Below are 14,919 nucleotides of genomic sequence, written 5' to 3'. Positions count from 1 at the left end.
AGAACTTCCAACACTATGTTGAATAGGAGTGGTGAGAGAGGGCATCCTTGTCTTGTGCCAGTTTTCAAAGGGAATGCTTCCAGTTTTTGCCCATTCAGTATGATATTGGCTGTGGGTTTGTCATAAATAGATCTTATTATTTTGAGATACATCCCATCAATAGCTAACTTATTGAGAGTTTTTAGCATGAAGGGCTGTTGAATTTTGTCAAAAACCCTTTCTGCATCTATTGAGATAATCATGTGGTTTTTGTCTTTGGTTCTGTTTATATGATGGATTACATTTATTGATTTTCATATGTTGAACCAGCCTTGCATCCCAGGGATGAAGCCCATTTGATCATGGTGGATAAGCTTTTTGATGTGCTGCTGGATTCGGTTTGCCAGTATTTTATTGAGAATTTTTGCATCGATGTTCATCAGAGATATTGGTCAAAAATTCTCTTTTTTTGTTGTGTCTCTGCCAGGTTTTGGTATCAGGATGATGTTGGCCTCACAAAATGAGTTAGGGAGGATTCCCTCTTTTTGTATTGATTGGAATAATTTCAGAAGGAATGGTACCAGCTCCTCCTTGTACTTATGATAGAATTCGGCTCTGAATCCTACTGGTCCTGGACTTTTTTTGGTTGGTAAGCTATTAATTATTACCTCAATTTCAGAGCCTGTTATTGGTCTATTCAGAGATTCAACTTCTTCCTGGTTTAGTCTTGGTAGAGTGTATGTGTCCAGGAATTTATCCATTTCTTCTAGGTTTTCTAGTTTATTTGCATAGAGGTGTTTATAGTATTCTCTGATGGTAGTTTGTATTTCTGTGGGATTGGTGGTGATATCCTGTTTACCATTTTTTATTGTGTCTGTTTGATTCTTCTCTCTTTTCTTCTTTATTAGTTTTGCTAGTGGTCTATCCCTTTTGTTGATATTGTTATTTGTGAATTTGATCCTGTCATTATGACTGTTAGCTGGTTATTTTGCTTATTAGTTGATGAGGTTTCTTCCTAGCCTCGATGGTCTTTACAATTTGGCATGTTTTTGCAGTGGCTGGTACCGGTTGTTTCTTTCCATGTTTAGTGCTTCCTTCAGGAGCTCTTGTGAGGCAGGCCTGGTGGTGACAAAATCCCTCAGCATTTGTTTGTCTCTAAAGTATTCTATTTCTCCATCACTTATGAAACTTAGTTTGGCTGGATATGAAATTCTGGGTTGAAAATTCTTTTCTTTAAGAATGTTGAATATTGGTCCCCACTCTCTTCTCGCTTGCAGAGTTTCTCCCGAGAGATCTGCTGTTAGTCTGATAGGCTTCCCTTTGTGGGCAATCTGACCTTTCTTTCTGGCTGCCCTTAACATTTTTTCCATTGTTTCAACTTTGGTGATTCTGACAATTATGTGTCTTGGAGTTGCTCTTCTCAAGGAGTATCTTCATGGCATTCTCGGTATTTCCTGAGTTTGAATGTTGGCCTGCCTTGCCACCTTGGGGAAGTTCTCCTGGATTATATACCGCAGAGTGTTTTCCAACTTGGTTCCATTCTCCCCGTCACTTTCAGGTACACCAATCAGACAGAGATTTGGTCTTTTCATGTAGTCCCATATTTCTTGGAGGCTTTGTTCATTTCTTGTTACTCTTTTTTCTCTAAACTTCTCTTCTTGCTTCGTTTCATTCATTTGATCTTCAGTCACTGATACCCTTTCTTCCATTTGCTCAAATCTGCTACTGAAGCTTGTGCATGCATCACATAGTTCTCATGCAATGGTTTTCAACTCCATCAGGTCATTTAAGGACTTCTCTACACTGTTTATTCTAGTTAGCCATTCATCTACTCTGTTTTCAAGGTTTTTAGCTTCTTTGCAATGGATTCAAACATCCTCCTTTAGCTTTGAGAAGTTTGTTACTACTGATCTTCTGAAACCTTTTTCTCTCAACTCGTGAAAGTCATTCACTGTCCAGCTGTGTTCCGTTGTTGGTGAGGAGTTGCATTCCTTTGGAGGAGAAGAGGCGCTCTGATATTTAGAATTTTCGTCTTTTCTGCTCTGGTTTCTCCCCATCTTTGTGGTTTTATCTAGCTTTGGTCTTTGATGATTGTGACATACAGACGGGGTTTTGGTGTGGATGCCCTTTCTGTTTGTTAGTTTTCCTTCTAAGAGCCAGGACCCTCAGCTGCAGGTCTGTTGGAGTTTGCTGGAAGTCCACTCCAGACCCTGTTTGCCTGGGTATCACCAGCAGAGGCTGCAGAACAGCAAATATTGCAGAAAGGAAAATGTTGCTTCCTGATCCTTCCTCTGGAAGCTTCCTCTCAGAGGGGCACCCAGCCATATGAGGTGTCAGTAGGTCCCTACTGGGAGGTACCTCCCAGTTAGGCTACTCTGGAGTCAGGGACCCACTTGAGGAGGCAGTCTGTCCGTTCTCAGATCTCAAAATCCATGCTGGGAGAAGCACTACTCTCTTCAAAGCTGTCAGACAGGGACGTTTACGTCTGCAGAAGTTTCTGCTGCATTTTGTTCAGCTATGCCCTGACCCTAGAGGTCGAGTCTACAGAGGCAGACAGGCCTCTTTGAGCTGTGGTGTGCTCCACCCAGTTTGAGCTTCCTGGCAGGTTTGCTTACCTACTCAAGCCTCAGCAATGGTGGACGCCCCTCCCCCAGCCTCGCTGCCATCTTGCAGTTTGATCTCAGACTGCTGTGCTAACAGTGAGCAAGGCTCCGTGGGCATGGGACCCTCTGAGCCAGGTGTGAGATATAATCTCCTGGTGTGCCATTTGCTAAGGTCATTGGAATAGTGTAGTATTAGGGTGAGAGGGTCCCGATTTTCCAGATGCCATCTGTCATGGCTTCTCTTTGCTAGGAAACAGAATTCCCTGACCCCTTATGCTTCCTGGGTGAGGTGATGCCCTGGCCTGCTCCGTGGCCTGTACCCGCTTGTCTGGCAAGCCCCAGTGAGATGAACCTGGTACCTCAGTTGGAAATGCAGAAATCACCTGTCTTCTTTGTCGTTCACACTGGGAGCTGCAGACTGGAGCTGTTCCGATTTGGCCATCTTTGCGCCACCCTGTGGCCATCCCTTTTTACCTCAGCATAATCACAAACATGCTCTGAATCAATAGTTGAGATGCACAGGGATCACAGACTTTAGGTAAGATTTCAGTAAGCTAATTCCTCTTTCAGCATGGCTAGGGATTGTCCATATTTAAAAACCTGTCACAATGGATATAAAATTTAGAACATCATCTATTCTCACCCCACACCTCAATCACTGCCAATGCTGCTACCACTGCCACTACCACCACTAATACCTGCCACCTAAACTGTGGCAACATCTTTCTAAGAAGCCCAAAGCCCAAGAGGCATGCTACCTTGCCCAGTATTTCCTAGTATTTCAAGAGCCAGTGATTAAATCCCTCAGTCAGTTGCTTGTTAAACACTTTGAATCATTTACAATAACATTTGTGTGTGTGTGTGTGTGTGTGTGTGTGTGTGTGTGTGTGCTTACTGTGTGCCAGGCATCATGCTATATGCTTTACATGTATTAGTTCATTTGATTGTCATAAAATCCTATTAGGTGGGTGCTAGTTTTGTTTTTAATTTTAGATATAGGAATGCTGAAATTTGGAGAAGGAAAGTGCTCAAGGTCACACATCTCTTAAGTTGCAAAGCTGGGATTCAAACCCAAACACCAAAGCCGAGTTCTCCACCACTTTGCTATACTGTCTTCCAGGCCATTTTATCTTATAAACTAAAAATAATATACATATCCAAACACCTCAGTCTAGCTTGGACTTTCAAGTCAGACTGTCATCTGCTAGTGAGACCTTGGGCAAGTTACTTCAAGTTTCTAAGCCTCAATGAGCTCACCTGTAATAATAGTGATAATAGCATTGCCTCTCTCATAAGGGGTATTGAGGTGAAATGAATTTATGTATGTTAAGCATTTAGAACAACACCAGGCACATAGTAAGTACTGAATACATGATGCTATTACTATTACATAAATTTGAGTGTGCCATGGGAAATATTGTGTCCTCTGAAATAGTACCCAGACAATGACAGTCCATCAGACTCTCATTATCCCATTATGCAGACATTACTTTTGCTCTCAATATTAGCATAATAAATTTAGAAATTCTACTCCAGTCATATGTGGTCTGCTATGAAACTAGAGGAATTTTGTTTTTCTTTGTAAATTATTTAATTGACAAGTATTATGGAGAAACTCCTACCTGTTTCAGCACTGTACTAAGAGTGAGAGTATTACATACGAAGTATGGGATAGTTGCCCTGCTTTCATGAAGGCAATAGTCCAGCCAGAGAGACTAGCATGGAGGAAATAACAATGAGGAATGCTGGATGACACATAATTAACTGCCAAGTGGTATGATACTTATTTGAAGGGACATGAAAGTTCAATAGGCAGGAAAGAGGTGAATTGGAATCAATATTCACATCAGAGCCAATTGATGACAGTATTAACTCCTAAAACATGCAGCAAAATTGACTGCTTGAGTGCTAACCAAACCTGGAGTTGTCCTGGCCTGATAGGCATTGGGACAGATGTCACCTAGCTAGTCCCCCATGTTCCTTAGCAATCCCTCATTCCCTCTCATGACTGTTTTCTAGCCAGCCGCTCTCACTATGCATCCCCTTACCCTGTGTTGCTTCTTTGTAGTACTTATCACTACCTGACTTAATCATATATTTACTAGTTTTGTGTCTTGTCTATTTCTACCATTGGATTGTCAGATTTTTTATAGCAGGAACTTTCTTGCCTTCATTCCTCGATCCCAGCCCCCACAAGAGTGCCTAGAACCTACAGATGCTCAATAAATATTTTCTGGGCAAAGGAATGAACTTCTCACCATAATGCTCTCTTCAGCTTTCTTTTTTGTTCTAAGGCCAAGGCTACCCCAATACTGAAGCCACAGTTAGCTGCCACAGAAAATAATAGTTATTGGTGATTGAGCCTTACTATATGCCAGGCTGTATAATGTGGTGCACACAACCATCTCATGAAGTAGATAATGTTATTATTCCCATCTTACCAATGCAGTGACTGAGGCCCCAAGGTGTTGTATAACTTGTTCAGGTTCACATAGTTAAGAAATGAGTGACTTATAATAAAGATTGACTACATACCCTATGTTCTCTGGCTTTATATCTTATGCCGACTTCTAGTGGTTTGGGGACATGCCCAGAGTCTGAGACACAGAAATAGACCCTTGAAAAGGTAGGGGTGGAGGAAGGTGAGAGAGTTGGTGAGTAGGTGTTATAGGCTGAATTGTGTTCTCTCTCCCTCAAAGACCGTTGTCCCTTACAAGGAATCCTGCTGAGACTTCACAGATTATGTGGTCTTGCCAAGGTCAATGTTGCCCTAAGCTAGCCCAAATCTTTGTACATGGATATAAACTTCAGAAAATCCCACAAAGCTATATCCCTCACACATGATATGTTGGTGGCACTGCTTGAGGGAAAAAGTTGGAAACAGTTGGACACTTAAGGAGAAGACACCTTCTTAATCTCTGCAGTGTCTGCTGCAGGGTATTCATTCCATTGTCCTTTAACCCTCTGGCATACAGGCTGATGTTAAAAGCTGGTAATGAAGACAGGAGCCTGCTAGGAATTGTAAATGCCAGGGAGTCGCTATTATAGGTCTATAAAGTAAAATAATGGGGGCTCAGGACCAATTTTATAAAAAATGACAAGAGAAAATGTTTATGCTACCTGCATACCAACAGACCTACTCAGGGTCTTTCACAAACCTACTGAAGGTCTTTATGCCAACTCCTAACCCACAGACCTACTAAGGGTCTTCCAGAACAGCAATTTGTGTTCTGGACATAACTCCCTTGTCATGACAACAGGAAGCTTTCCTCATGACTGGGGTTAGTGTTTGATTTCTCTAACACAAGGGTCAGCAAACTTTTCTGTAATGAGCCAGATGGTAAATATTGTGGATTTTGAGGGTTATACAGTCTTTGTTACAACTACTCACTTAAGCCATTGTGCAACAATGGCCATGAACCATAAATCAATTAATGGGTGGGACTGTGTACCAATAACATTTTACTTACAAAAATAGACAGTGCTCAGATTTGACCCATGGGCCATAATTTGTAGACCTCTGGTGTGTAACATAAAATGGCTGGTATTTTGCTGTTCATGGAAATAATGTTCTTGTTTCCAAAGCTTTGGTGTCCAGATCTTTTCTCAGAAATGTCATGTCAGGGTTCACATTATCATTATTATTATTGCTCTGTATATTCAAACAGACAAGAGAAATGAATTGATCTGTGTTGTTACTCTTTTTTTAGGGCTCCATATTACCAACACTAAGCTAAAACAATGCCAACCTATGACCCTTTAATTATTTTCCCTAGAGTATGTTGGCTTATAAATTTTGTGATAAAGAACAAAGAAGAAATTTCCTTACAGAGTGTTTCCCTCCGTGATGAAATGGCATTGATAGAAGAGGACTAGACTCTGTGTCTGAAGCCCTGGCTTCTTGTCTCCGTCTCTGGCCCTGACAAGCCCAATAACCCCTCACAGTCATTTCATTTCTCTGATGCGACTGCGACAACTCCTTCCTTACCTACTTCATGTGATTGTCATGAGAGTAAACTAAAAAGACCAAGATAAGAAATGTAAAGGCATTTCATTCAAAGTTAAATTGAAGCTAAATTCAGCTTTATTAGAGAGAGATTATTGTCACAGATATATTTCTCCAAAGAAGCCAGAAAGATGAGAGGAATGTTTTTCTGCATAGATAGAAATGTTACAACTGAAACATGGCACTGAATCCTCACAATGTAAGGGGACCAGGACAGGAGAGGGCAAAGGGCTACAGATGAAGCAGGGGCAGTGTCAAGCCTTCCCGTTGGACTGGCTGGTTGTTGTGTCATTTATACTTAAATTGATTCCTTTCACTTTTAGTTGCTTCCCGGCAAGTTTATTGGAAAGAACAGGTGCTCATTATTGAATTTCCTTGTTTATTTTCCCCCAGATCTATTAAATCAGTACCAAGCAGTCAGAATTCTCTGACACTAAAGCAAGTGATTTATTTATCTGTAGTTCTCTATTGCATCTTGCTTGATAGGCTTCATTTCTATGTTAAAAACATAGAGTCCTTTAAAAGTTTAATTTTGCTGCAAAAAGAAAAGTGACAAAATAAGCTATGTAGGAGGATGTGGATGGGAGTAAAGGGGAGCAACTCTCTGGCTGACAAGTCTAAATGTCAATGCTTTTTAAAAAATACACAAAAATATATAGAGTCTGAACATGGACTAAGAGACCAGAGTTCCAGAAATCCTTACAGGGAACTCTTGTTTAGGTTTGGGCCTAAGATGAGGGTGGGAGATCTGGTGCAAGGGAAAAAGCAGTGGGGTCAGGAAGCCGACTTTGAGTCCAGGATCTGCCACTAACTTGCTATGTGATAAAAGCTAAGTTACTCACTCTTGGCCTTTGTCTTCTGATTTGTATTATGAAGGGATATAATTTGATGTGTTCCCAAGCTCTTTCTCCACTCATTTTCTACAAGATAAGAATTCAGTCACATGACACATAAACCAATAGTTCCTACTACAAATCTCATCATTCATTCATTCAGGAAATATTTATTGAGATGCTACTATATGAGGTAGGCATTGAGAATACAATGGTAGACAAAGTCAGCCTCAGGTCCTTAACTTCTTGCGTCCCATAGCGTAGAGACAATCTCTCTCTTTCTTCCCTTGAATCAGAGAAGCAGAAGGGCTTCTATACCATCATTCTTCAATTATTATTTCAGTCCGTTCTTTTGAACAGTACAAATTTTACCTGAGTCATAAGACAATATTGACCTGATCTAAAATCAGACTTTGTTGTGGTAACGAACATAATGTTTGAGTGTGCATGTGGAAGATGTTTTTGATTTAAAGAATATTACTAGAGGCTAGGGTTTCCAGTTTGAGGGCAAAAGTTGCCAAGCTTTTAGATCTTGATGACTCAGGGATTGTAAGTAACCTTGAAACCTCACCAGAAGCTTGAGTCCAACTGGCTCTAACTATAGCCTGGGTCAGGAGGGGTGGGACTCCTAGCTACTTTGCCTGGAGAGAGAAGGGAGAGGTTTCAGCAGACTCTCCAGAGAAAGGGCCACAGCCCAGAGCTCCACAAAGCATAGGACAGGAAATAAATGGCTACAATAGCATAGGAGTGTCCACAAGTTTGCAATGGCTAGGAAAGTAGGTAGGGAACGGAAAGAACAAAGATCAGGGACAGTCGTCTGGGCTCATAATAGACAAGAACAGCCATGCTGGGGCTACTACATAGTTGGGAAAGTTGAAAATTAATTCATCGATATTTGCTTGTTGAGTGCCTAATTTGCACAATATACTTTGCTACGTCCTGGAGATACAGAGGTGAGTTGGACTTGACCTGTGCCCTCCACAAGCTTATGGTCCAGTGAAGACAACAGATGAATAAATGGCTAATTAGTGATGATGGCTGAGCAACAGAAAAATGGAAGAGGAAGGATCAGTGAGATATTAAGAAGGGAGACTAGACCACACTTGGTAATGGATTGGAAGTAAACTCAGGGAGAAGTGTCAGGGAAAACCTTCAGCCTTCAAACAGGCAACTAAGTGGATAGTGATGCCATTCACTGAGGGGAAAATCTCAGGAGTTTGAACCAAGTACAGAAACTGTGGAGTAAGAGATGGGAGCCTAGTAAGGCACAACTTGCTGTGAAGCTCTAGAAGTCACAAAGGAGCTGATTGTGATACTGTTCTTTCTGTTTCCAGCTTTGTTTCTACTACAAGATATCTGTTTGTGTATCATATCTTGAGGAAAAGATAACTATTCTTTTTGAAGAGTAAGTAGAAACTGGGAACGATCTGCAGTCTGACACAGTGAGAGTTAAATCAGGGAGGTGTGCAGTAAGTCAAGTCTACTTCCTTCTTCTTCAGAGATTCCAATGCTTAAGTAATGTCCTGAGATATTTAAAAGGATAAGAAAGAAAACCTACTTGGGAATATTTCACCTGTCAGTTCCATAGCTCAGCTCACAGATATGGATAGGGTTTGCCTTTCATCTATAAAGCCCTACCTTATTTGTGACTCCATGAAATTTAGAGATTCTCCCTCTCTTAAAGGCTCCTTTATAGAACCATTATGGTAATTAAGTTCAGGCAGAATGGAGCCACATGCCCAAACATTATGCTAGGTAGAAGGATGAAAAATTAGCATATTACTGGTGAAAAGTGCTTTTGTCTGGAATTTCTTCTTGATGGGTTCCTTAGGAACGTATTTTTGTGATTTTGTTAGTTGAAACTGTTGGCTATAGCACAATACTCAGTACGTATTTGTTTGTATGTGGGGTGGAAGAGTTTTGCTGGCATAGAAGTTTAAGTAGCATAATTTAAATGGAAAATTTTGTACAAAGGCAACCATCGTGAGGGAGTCAAGTGTAGAAGGAACACTGCACTAGGAGTCAGGAGCCCTTTATTTTAGTTTTATCTTTATTTCTAACTAGCTATGCGACCCTAAGCAAATCTCTTTCTGTATATCTGTTTCCCCAGCTATAAAATATGGAAATTGGACTAAATGGGCTTTGTTTTTTTCAGCTCTGAGGTTCTATCTAGAAAAGTGAACTGAGAAGAAAACTACTATGACATAACTACTACGAACTACTGTGAGATAAATCAAGAGTAAATAACTGTTGCAGGAAGTCAGGGACCCCGAATGGAGGGACCGGCTGAAGCTGCAGCAGAAGAACATAAATTGTGAAGATTTCATGGACATTTATTAGTTCCCCAAATTAATACTTTTATAATTTCTTATGCCTGTCTTTACTGCAATCTCTAAACATAAACTGTGAAGATTTCATGGACACTTATCATTTCCCCAATCAATACCCTTGTGATTTCCTATGCCTGTCTTTACTTTAATCTCTTAATCCCATCATCTTCATCGTAAGCTGAGGAGGATGAATGTTGCCTCAGGACCCTGTGATGATTGTGTTAACTGCACAAATTGTTTGTAGAGTATGTGTGTTTGAACAATATGAAATCGGGGCATCTTGAAAAAAGAACAGGATGACAGCAATGTTCAGGAAACAAAAGAGATAAGACTTCTGGCTGCCAGTGAGCCAGACGGAACAGAGCCATATTTCTCCTCTTTCAAAAGCAAATAGGAGAAATATCACTGAATTCTTTTCCTCAGCAAGGAACATCGCTGAGAAAGAGAATGTACCCTGAAGGTAGGCTTATAGACGGTCCCTTTAAGGCGTGCTGCCTTTTACGGTCAAAGCCAAAGGCATGAAATGAGCCCCGGTCTCCTGTAGCGCTCCCAGGCTTATTAGGAGGAGGCTTATCAGGAAACAGGTTTGTTTTATGGCTTGGAGGACATCATGGATCTTGCCGACATGTGATGTCTCCCCCAGACACCCAGCTTTAAATTTCTCTCTCTTGTGCTCTTTTCCTTTATTTCTAAAACCAGCTGAGACACTTAGGAAATAGAAAAGAACCCATGTTAAACATCGGGAGTGGGTTCTCCCGATAATAACTACTCTGGTCAACAGCTTCATTGCAGACCTCCTTGAAAAGGCAGTAACTGGTAGATGAAAAGATAATTAAAACAGTTCATAATTTTAATTAATCATGTTCCTATCCTAGAAATTAATCTGATGCATTTTCTCCCTACAGAGCTGGACTAAGGAGCCAAATTGCAGTTCTGAGAAGTAAAGAGCTCTATGTTTTTTGAGAGAACATCAATTGGCTTTAGGTTAACCCAAGTGCTCACTTGGGGGTTTCTGCTGATATGGTTTGGCTGTGTCCCCACGCAAATCTCATCTTGAGTTGTAGCTCCCACAATTTCCTCATGTCATGGGAGGAAACTGGTGGGAGGTGATTGAATTACGGGAGTGAGTCTTTCCCATGCTGTTCTTGTGATAGTGAATAAGTCTCACGAGATCTGATGGTTTTATAAAGGGGAGTTTCCCTGCACAAGTTCTTGTCTCTTATCTGCTGCCATGTGAGATGTGCCTTTCACCTTTTGCCATGACTATGAGGCCTCCCCAGCCACATGGAACTGTAGGTTCATCAAACCTCTTTGTTTTGTAAATTGTACAGTCTCTGGTGTGTCTTTATCAGCAGTGTGAAAGCAGACTAATACTTCTGCTAAATACAGAAGGTGGCTAGGATAAAGGTAATCAAAGGTTCCTATACTGACAGTTAAGTGAGGGCTATGGAGAACCCCATCCCTACCATCCTAAAGTGATCTTTTCCTATGCCCAAATGAAAAGGAGTGCCTCATAATGCGCTGGGGATCTGAGCTGCTTCTCAAACAACAAACAGCCTTTCCAATCTCAAAAAGAAAGAAGCTATGGTAGCTAACACCTCTGCAGTTTGGGTAGAGACTATAGGATCTAATCATCTCTACTAGAATTGTGATGGGGGTCCACATCACTTTGGGACACTGAGTCTTTCTGTCACTGCCAACCCAGAACTGACAGAATAAACATAACCAAGTCACGTTTTCTTAGAGGCAAAGAGTAGAAGATATGAAGTCAACTGTGTGGGGTGGGAGAATTTAAGGTACCTGAAGAGTGGCTCCTTATGTTGGGCTTAAGCCCCTGAAGTGCCTACTTGTTGGCTTCCCTTTCAAAATGGACAATTTTTCATGACAGTATTATTCATGGCTTGTACTGACTGTGGCAGTGTAAGAAAAAGAACATGAATTGTCACACCCTGTCTGTGTACTCTAGCAGTGCCCCAGAAACCATGAGACAACTCCTTTTCTTAGACTCAAGAAGTCTTCTGTGAGTATCACAAGAGATTTTCTTACCCTCTCCCCAGAACAGGGATGCAGAGCCTCAGGACTTGGGCCTGGGCCATGCCATGCCTCAGATCACAGTAAGTTAATGGCAAAGTTAAAACTCAAAATCAGACTATTTTTGCTGAATAATCAACCGTGGCTACTTTCCTTGCTAGTGGTTCTGAACTGGAGGCAGCACCATTTCCCCCACCTCTTCACCTCCGCACACAGTGGAATTTGGAAATGTGTGCAGACATTTGGGGTTGTTACAATGACTAAGAGTAAAGATGCTACTGGCATTAATACCCAGAGGTCTGCAATGCACTAGCCACTCCTGCATTACAAAATGCCAACAGTGTCCCATTAATAATCACTACAGGTCTATACCAGGTTGTGCCCATTTAGCAAAAAGAGAGGGTTATGTCTAGGTCTATACCAGGTTGTGTCCACTTAGAAAAAACACAGGGTTATGGCTGTATCCTGTCTCCCTCTTTGCCTCAGAATAAACCATGGAGAATTGAGGAGGAGGGTGATTAGAGACCTTGGTTCCAGTCCTAGCTCTGGAATTACATCATTGTGTGACCTTAGACAAGACTTCCTATCCAGACTTCAGCTACCTAGTCTGTAAAATAGTGATTTAGTCAAGATGGTCAGCAAGAGCTCTTCCAATTAGACATTTTGCTCCTTTTTCTTTAAGAGTACGGTCCAGGGACCACCTGAGAAGCAGTTTGTTAAGAATTGAGATTCCTGAACCCTATAACAGACTTGCTAAATCAGAATTTATGAAGTTAGGCCACTGAGATCTGTATTCACCACTCACTCCCATCCCTGGTGATTCTGAAGTATAAAATGTTTGAGAACCAGGATTCTAGTATTCTAAATGTTAGAACTGTACCTGGTCCTGGTCAGCCAGCAAATAGAGCATAAAGAGATGATTTCCACCTCCCATTCAGAGGTGCAGCAGCATTTGTGTGATGGCAGGCCTGTCCCCACCAAAGCTTCAGCACTGCATTCAGCCCTTTGCAGGCTCCTTGCCAGATTGCTGAGGCATATGGGCAGGAAGACAGAGTCAGCTCAGGGGTTGGAACTGGTAGAGGCAGAGGGTCTCCAACGGCACAGCCTGGCTTTTAAGACTGCAAGGTTTACTGCTCTGACAACAGAGAGGAGACAGCCCAGTCCTATTACAGCTGCCCACCCAGCACCTGCCTTCTCAAGCAACTGTCTCTGTCGAAGCAGTAAGCTCAAGCTACATGTTCCTATTGCTGCTAACTAAAGAACTTCTGCACTAAAGCACTTCGTCTGTAGCCTGTCTCCTCACACAACTCCAGTGGCTTTCTGCTCTATTCCAGTACAGTGAATAGAGTCAGCAGCAAACATATTGTGTACAACACACCCAGAGTACATTGATGAGTCATAGAGTGCTTTGCTCTTCCATTTAACAACCCAAAGTTGAAGACCTCCAACAATGTTCAAAACCAAAAGGCAAATGCATGGAATTCAGTCTGGCTAGTTTGCTGGAGGGTGTTTGAGTTTGGAAACAAATGGATAAATAAAGTGGCAGACATTGCTTTTACTCATTGTGAGGAAGATGCAGGTGTTGTGTTCCAGGGAAGCTTTGAAGATTTATTATCTGGCATACTAGATGACCTTCAGCCCGACAGACCATTGGTAATCACCCTTCTAAATAATGCAAAACATGTTGGCATAAAGAAACAGAACACACACACACACACACACACACACACACACACACACACACATTTATTTATTAAAACTCAGTTTTCTCAGTGAGTATCAGGGATCTTAAGTCACCACAAGAGAATGGGGGAAGGGTAGAAGTTAATTGTCAAACTAGTGTCCCAATTTAGGGTGTACTCTCTCTTTATAGACAACAATCTTTCTGAGTTTAATTTGCTAAAAGCAATGAAATATAATATGAGAGACAGTTGGTTCCAAGATGGCCAAATAGGAACAGTTCTGGTCTGCAGCTCCCATTGTGACTGATGCAGAAGACAGATGATTTCTGCATTTACAACTGAGGTACCTGGTTCATCTCATGGGGACTGGTTGGAAAGTGGGTGCAGCCAATGGAGGGTGAGCCGAAGCATGGTGGGGCATCACCTCACCCGGGAAATGCAAGGGGTCAGGGGATTTCCCTTTCCTAGCCAAGGGAAGTTGTGACAGACTGTACTGGGAAAATCAGGACACTGCCACCTAAACACTGTGCTTTCCCAAAGGTCGTAGCAAATGGCACACCAGGAGATTACATCCTGCACTTGGCTCAGCGGGTCCCACGCCCATGGAGCCTTCCTTGCTCACTGCTAGTCTGAGATTGAACTGCGAGGCAGCAAGCCTGGCTGGGGGAGAGGTGTCTGCCATTGCTGAGGCTTGAGTAAGTAAACAAAGCAGCCAGGAAGCTCAAACTGGGTGGAACCCACTGCAGCTTAATGAGGTCTGCCTGCCTCTGTAGACTCCACCTCTAGGGGCAGGGCATAGTTGAACAAAAGGCAGCAGAAACTTCTGCAGACTTAAAATTCCCTGTCTGACAGCTCTGAAGAGAGCAGTGGTTCTCCCAGCATGGTGTTTGAGCTCTGAGAATGGACAAACCACCTCCTCAAGTGGGTCCTTGACCCCCATGTAGTGTAACTTGGAGACACCTCCAAGTAGGGGCCAACTGACACCTCATACAGCTAGGTGCCCCTCTGAGATTAAGCTTCCAGAGGAAGGATAAGGCAGCAATATTTGCTGTTCTGCAGCCTCCGCTGGTGAAACCCAGGCAAACTGGGTCTGGAGTGGACCTCCAGCAAACTCCAACAGATCGGCAGCTGAGGAACCTGACTGTTAGAAGGAAAACTAACAAACAGAAAAGAATAGCATCAACATCAACAAAAAGGACATCCACACCAAAACCCCATCTGTAGGTCACCATTATCAAAGACCAATGGTAGATAAAACCACAAAGATGGGGAGAAACCAGAGCAGAAAAGCTGAAAATTCTAAAAACCAGAGCACCCCTTCTCCTCCAAAGGATCACAGCTCCTTGCCAGCAATGGAACAAAGTAGGGGGGAGAATAACTTTGACGAGTTGACAGAAGTAGGCTTCAGAAACTTGGTAATAACAAACTTCTCTGAGCTAAAGCAGGATGTTTGAA

The sequence above is a fragment of the Macaca nemestrina genome, chromosome X (genome assembly GCF_043159975.1).
Source record: "Macaca nemestrina isolate mMacNem1 chromosome X, mMacNem.hap1, whole genome shotgun sequence".
Lineage (NCBI taxonomy): Eukaryota > Metazoa > Chordata > Mammalia > Primates > Cercopithecidae > Macaca > Macaca nemestrina.
The sequence above is the reverse complement of the archived record's forward strand: the minus strand, read 5'-3'. Positions refer to the sequence as shown.